The sequence below is a fragment of the Aplysia californica genome, unplaced genomic scaffold (assembly GCF_000002075.1).
Source record: "Aplysia californica isolate F4 #8 unplaced genomic scaffold, AplCal3.0 scaffold00585, whole genome shotgun sequence".
Classification (NCBI taxonomy): domain Eukaryota; kingdom Metazoa; phylum Mollusca; class Gastropoda; order Aplysiida; family Aplysiidae; genus Aplysia; species Aplysia californica.
The window spans coordinates 234,044-240,570 of record NW_004797855.1 but is presented as its reverse complement, the minus strand read 5'-3'; the positions used below and the strand labels follow the sequence as shown (position 1 = coordinate 240,570).

Below are 6,527 nucleotides of genomic sequence, written 5' to 3'. Positions count from 1 at the left end.
GGTTGGTTGGTTGGTTGGTTGGTTGGTTGGTTGGTTGGTTGGTTGGTTGGTTGGTGGTGGGATAGTGGTGGTGGTGTGATTTTTTGTTGTTGGGTGTGGGGTTGTTGTGTTTTTTAGGAGAGGGTGAATTTTATTCTTCCTTTAAGGAGGGGGGGGGGTGTTTTATGGGTATACGGGAGTTGAAAATATTAAATATATTCAAATTTCTAAGGGAAAGGGCTTTCTGTGTGCGCCAGCACCTTTTATATATATTTAAGAACATATTTCTCTGTGAATTTTACTGGGAAAAATGACAGAAGGCACAAAAATATGTAAATTTGCTGTTCCCAAGGACTCTTATGCTTTTAAAAGTCACGAATTTTGGTGGCCGTTTTGTCGCTAATGTTACGTCTGACACCAGGCAATCCCCACTTTAAATCGTAAATGTCTTCACTTTCACTCACTCAAGATAGAAAGGTATTTTTTTCATCCAAAGCAAGACAAATGAACAAGCTTTAAGATGCTTTCAATCAACCCATAAGCCCAAACACTGACGAGCGCCTGATTCCATTGTGTCGTGATGCTGTAGAAGGTCTGCTACTTCGTTACTGCTGGATTTTTATTTTAAAAGACAGTATATCCAGTTCTTTGTTCAAATGTGAAGTCAGTCCTGTTATATGGATGTCAGACATCGAACGCATCACAGAAGAGGATCCAAGTTTTCTTGAACAAGTGTCTAAGAAAGTTACTGAGGATCAGATGGAAAGAATGGGTCACACACGAGGGAGTGTTAACAAAAACAAGACAGATCCTTGTCAGAGAAGAGGTAGGAAGAAGGCGGTGGCGATGTATTGGACATACTCTCGGGAAGTCAAGCAGCTGCATAACAAAAGAAAGTCTTAGTGTTAGATTGGAATCCACAGGCTAAAAGATCAAAGGGAAGACTACATGGAACCTGGAAATGGCCTATAATTCGCTGTAATTATCGCCCCCTCCCCTTTTCCCTTTTCTCCTGACCCCCCCCCCCTTTCCTCCCCCATTATGTCACCATTGGTGTTACCCCCCGAAAGAATAAGATTTTACTTTAAAACATCGACTACAGCCCCATCTTAAGTGGTGCGCGGGACTTCCGTGGACACTTTTTTAGCTGAGTGAACCATCTTGTAGTGTATGATCTTTGTTTAAAAAACGTTCATTTCTACATTTGTCTGGTATCATTATCTTAGTGCATAGGGCGGGGAAATTGCTCTGAAGAAACTGGATATATGGTCTTTTAAGATAAAACTCCACACTGCTTGTCAGGGTCCACCTGGGCTGAGTGTATACAACATCTCAGATGACACATGGACAGCCTTCTTCATTACGCTACTCGGGTGCTCATTGCTCTATTAGACTGATCCAACACCACCACCCCACCCACCAGTAATTGTTTTTCTCTATCTATCTCTTCCGCTAATGCCGTCAATTTTACTATTGGTTGAAAGTAAGTGTTCGAGGCCTTTGGGTCAATTCAAGAGTTCGAAATATCGCAATACTCTCTTACTAATTGCTGTTGTTTTCTTCTTATCAATGAGATTGCAATAATTGTAGCAAACCCCCAGATTCCCTCTCTCGATAACCAAACTAAGACTTTCTCTGTGTTTCTGCGAAGAGCGAAAACACTACACCATATACACCGATATGCTTTCGTCGACTCTAGACCAGACATTGTTTCCAAATACGGGCATACCGCCAAAGATTACACAGAAAACAGAAACATGAAAGTCAAAAGTAGATGCGGGAGATAGTTAGAGTAACGTGATTTTTCTCACACTAATTCACGAACATAAGGACTTACAAAACAACCTTGTATGAAGTCAGGGGACTGTAGAAGCGAGAAGGACAGAGGAGGAGACAGACAGGAGGCCAGTTACTGGCGGTCAGATCTGGGTCTGCGTGAAGCACTGATGGGGCCAGAGAATAAACAGAGAGGGCGGCAGAGAGTGGGCGTGCTGTGATGTGGGGCCTAGTTGACAATTCATCTATAGATCCCCAATATTCAATCTATTTTACAAAACGTACAAATTCAAGACATTTTGGTAAACGTTTCACGGTTTTTGCAAGTTCATAAGGTCATATGAGCGCGCTGGACACAAATTGGTTGTTTTGACAATAGAATAGTTCAAGATATACACACTGTTAAGTTGTTGCCTAAGGTGTTCAGCAATTCAAGATTTATAGACAAATAAGTTTTGAAGGGTCAATTATTAAAGACATGCACACGGTTACATTGTTGGATAATGGGTTCAGAAATTCAAAATATACACACTTTTAAATAATTGGCCAATTTGTTTAGAAATCTGAGATATACATACCGTTGCATCAGTGCCGAAAGAAGCCAAGGCAACACGAACGGAATCATAGCCCACGTTGAAATGTCCAATAACGTCTGCTATAAATTTCTTGGATTGTGCATATGGAATGGTAGAAACGCTCCCTGATCCGTCGAGGACGAACGCCATGTCTAGCTCGTCAGTCGTACAGTCTAAACAGAGGGGAGAAACATGGAACGTTTTGGTCTTATATTTAAAAAATGTGCAAGAGATAAACAAAAATACATGCCGTAACAACTTAACTCTTGTTGCTGTTTTTGCAGTTTTTGGTGATGTCGGTGGCAGTTTATTTGTTAGGCTCATCATCAAGTGTCAGATCTGAGACAGACTCCGGTGATCATGGTTCTCCATTCCTTTATTTGTTCGCATAGTTTTAAAAAAGTTACATTACCCTGATCTTTCCTCGTCACCAGTCCGTTTAGACTCTCCAAATTAGTTGTTCAGGGTTTACCCTTGCCTCGTTTACCTTCAATTTTGCAAATGAAAGCTAGATTATAATTTTTATTCAAGGCCTTTATGTCTGTTCAAGTGTCCCAAAAATTGTATATTCTTTTCCTGATTGTTTTTTTTAATCCGCAAGCGGCCCATGTAGGCTTCTTTGAGTACTTCTTCATTTGATTTCTTTTCCTTCCAAGAATATCTCAGCAGTATTCTAAGAAAATCTCAAGAAACCACATCTTTGTCGCTTCTGTTTTATTTTCCACTAATTCTATCCATTGCAATTCCTCGGTTGCTTTTTGTGGAACATTTGCCATTAGATGGAATTATACGAGTATATCCTACATACCTAAACTGTTGAACTTGTTCGACTAACTTGCCTTTGCTTTGGAGATTACAAATAGGATTAACTACTTTTTCCTATTACCATGCATACTATTTTCTTAACTCTCAACTATAGCCCTTTAGGTTCACTGCGTTCTGGTTAGGCTACTGCTCCTGTAATTGTGACATTGCGGGTTCAGGGGTTCGAGCCATAGCTCAGTTTAATGTAGTGTCCTTATGAAAGGCACTTTAGACGGAATTCCTTTTTGGCTCGTTCTTTTCTGAAAAGGACGCCCCGCCTCTTAAATGATTTAGCAGTGTTGATAAGGGCGTTAAACCTATACTATTTCCTAAGTTGCTGGTTGTTTTGACTCATACTGAGAGGATGCATCTCCGCCATGTCATTTTTGAAAGGGCTCGACGAAGACAGACAACTTAATATTATGCTTTAAAATTCTTTCTTTTGGTATGTGTTTTACGGCGCTCGCAACTGCATACGATCATATGAACGTTCGGGACACACCTAACATTTTCAGTTGGTAAGAAATTTTAAATTTTGCCCAGGTGGCGACCGAAGCCTACTCTTGTCAATTTTGGAGCACCAAGGGATTTTTAACGTGCGCAACTTGACTGTTACGTCCATATTATAAGAAAAATCGTTTCCACTCCAATGCTTGGTGCATATGACCACAGGGGGCGTGGCAATGTATGTCCCCAGAAAAGTGTGTTCCTCTTCATTATCGACAATGTTTCGCCTCGCTGATGTCAGAATTGGCTGGTTCTTTACTTCTAATCTAAGTTGTTTGTTTTAGTTTTTAGTTTTAGTAGAGGTTTTACGGCGCTCGCAACTGCATAAGGTCAAATAAGCGCCAGAAAATTAGAGTTGTTACAAGAGAGTAACAAACATTTAAAAAAAGAAGGGGAGATAAGGATGATAGATGTTCGATAGGAAAGAAGGAGCAAACCACACCAGAGCACCCGCCAACCACCCACAAGTTGTTTGTGGGTGGCTCTCGTGGCCTAGAGGTTAAAGTGTTCGCCTCTCATTCAAAGGCCCCAACAAAAACAAAGTAGAAAAAGCAACAGCATCATGGTAAAACATGCTTCCTGTAAACTCTAAAATTGTAATTCATTCTTTCATTCATTCATTCATCCAGTGCCAGATCTGCGACAGACATCGGCGATCATGGTTTTCCATTCATTCCTTTGCTCGGATGCTCTCAAAAAAGCTACGTTTACCTGATCATTCCCTGTTAACCTTTTGTTTAGGTTCCCAAATTATGTTGTTCTGGGCCTACCCCTGCCTCGTTTGCCCTCAATTTTGCCAGTGAGAGCTAGATGTTCAAGACCCTTATGTCTATTCAGGTGTCTCAAAAACTGCATTTGTCGTTTCCTGATTGTATTTAACATTGAGCGTCCCACGTGGGCTTCATCAAGCACTACCTCATTTTATTTATTTTCCTTCCACGATACTCTTAGCAGTCTAAGATTGTAATAAATTACAGAAATATCTGTTTTTCTGCTACTTTGATAAACAAAAAAACCCATATCTCTTGAAGTATAAGTATAAGATGAGACGGGTTCAAACTTCTCATCAGTGGCGAAGCGTCTATTTAATCAAATAAGCGCTGCTTCCCTTCCTAATTTTGAAACATTGTCGCAGTCAAATTCACCCACAGACGTAAACCTCATAAATTAAATGTAAAAAGACGTTCATAATCACCAATGAACAATAGACTATGCCTAACCTTCAAACCCGTTTCATTGCCACAGAAATAGTCATAAGCAGTCACAAGCTTTGATTAAGTAAGCTTAAAGAGTGGCTGGAAGAGTCTACCAATAGAGTTGAAGGGAACATGTGCATAGCAGTCAAAACTGTTTCATTGCCACATATAACCTGTTCACCCCTTTCGAGCCACATTTATAAGCAGCCACACGCGCTGATTATGTAAGCTAACTATAGTCTACCTCACAGATGTGAGGGGAACTAAATTCTAATAACATCTTGACTGCTGCGGGAGCTTTTTTTTCCTCGACTTTTTAACGTCCTATAATCAGAGCGTGACCTCGATTATGAAGACGGCTCCTTGCCGCGAAAAGCTAGACAAAAATACCCAAATGTGGGGGGGGGGGGGGGATTAATAATAGGCATGCTCTACCAAAGTGTTTAGACTGTCTGGTATAACTTGCGATTGTAGTACTGACATCTCTGCTTCTTCCCTTGGTGTTCGTGCATTCAAATCTAAAGTTAAATTTAATGTTAGTTAGAATAAATATTTAATGAAATACTTTCCCGATTATTTTAGCGGTTGAATATATGCTTACAACGTGAATTCAGGATTTGTTTTCATTCACAACTCAGAGTTGCCGCCTCCAGTAAGTAAGATTCTTGTGACTTGTGTGAGTGTGATATCTCCAGGCCCTATCTGGTCCCATCTCACTTTGATTACCCTGTCAAACAAGTCAGCCTTCGCCCCTGCTTCTCATTAAGTTAGTAGAATGTTGTTCAAATCAAACACCCGTATTTATTGGGTGTTTAAGGTTCTTAGTTGCTGCAAGTATGTGACAAAAATATCTACAATTTTTGAAAAGATACAATTTATTATTATATATATTATTATATTATACTAGCTGGGCACCCTTTCGACGAAAGGAATGATCGGTGCATTAACATCAACTGAAATTCATTGGCCTACTAACTGTATTTTTACACTTCTCTGGAAATGAGCAATACATCTTGAGAGATGCAAAAACATTAGAAGGTCTAGATCTGTACTCTCAAAACAAAATACACCTCGCAGATTTTTTTGTTTCTCAGTGGAATAATCACAAAGGCCAAAGAAAGACGGGAACTTTTTGTCAAATATATTTTTCTGAATTCAGGAAATGAATAAATCAAAGAGTGGGCTTCGTCGTGGGGACCTATCTATCTTTTTGCAGCTAGGTACTTGCCAACTTTCAACTTTGTAGCTGTCGCAGTTTTATGGGAAAAGTGACACGTGTGTTTCCAAGTAGCCAAATATATTATAACAGATGGTTGGGTTTTTCCTTCCGTTCGATCGTCAAGTCATTGTGGGATCAGAGCAACCACTCTTTGTGAACGGAAGCATCATTTGTTTACAATGGCGTCTTAGAAGACGGACTTTCCCAAGTTTAGACCTAAACGAAATTAATGAAAAATTGAACATTAAACTACAGTGACTTCAGACTCCTCAGTAAAACTGAGACCCTTAAAGTGATTCTGAACCATTGTTAATTTTTTCAAATTCGAAAGTTAAGCGGTTCGGAAGTTTTAGGCTTCGAAAGTGACGAGCTTTCGCAAATATCTTATTATTATGTATAGATATAGATCTGTATATATATATATATAAATATATATAGATAGATAGATAGATAGATAGATAGATAGATAGA

The 6,527-nt window shown here is 39.6% G+C and overlaps 1 long non-coding RNA gene across 1 annotated transcript in view; it reads right to left on the bottom strand.

Annotated features, from left to right (window-relative positions):
- Window positions 1-2,340: 2,340 nt before the first annotated feature.
- Window positions 2,341-6,527, bottom strand: part of LOC106012961 — a 5,957-nt gene continuing 1,770 nt past the window's right edge. The window contains exon 2 of the long non-coding RNA XR_001185204.2: window positions 2,341-2,503. This is a non-coding gene — a long non-coding RNA (uncharacterized LOC106012961). The remainder of the gene's footprint in view (window positions 2,504-6,527) is intronic.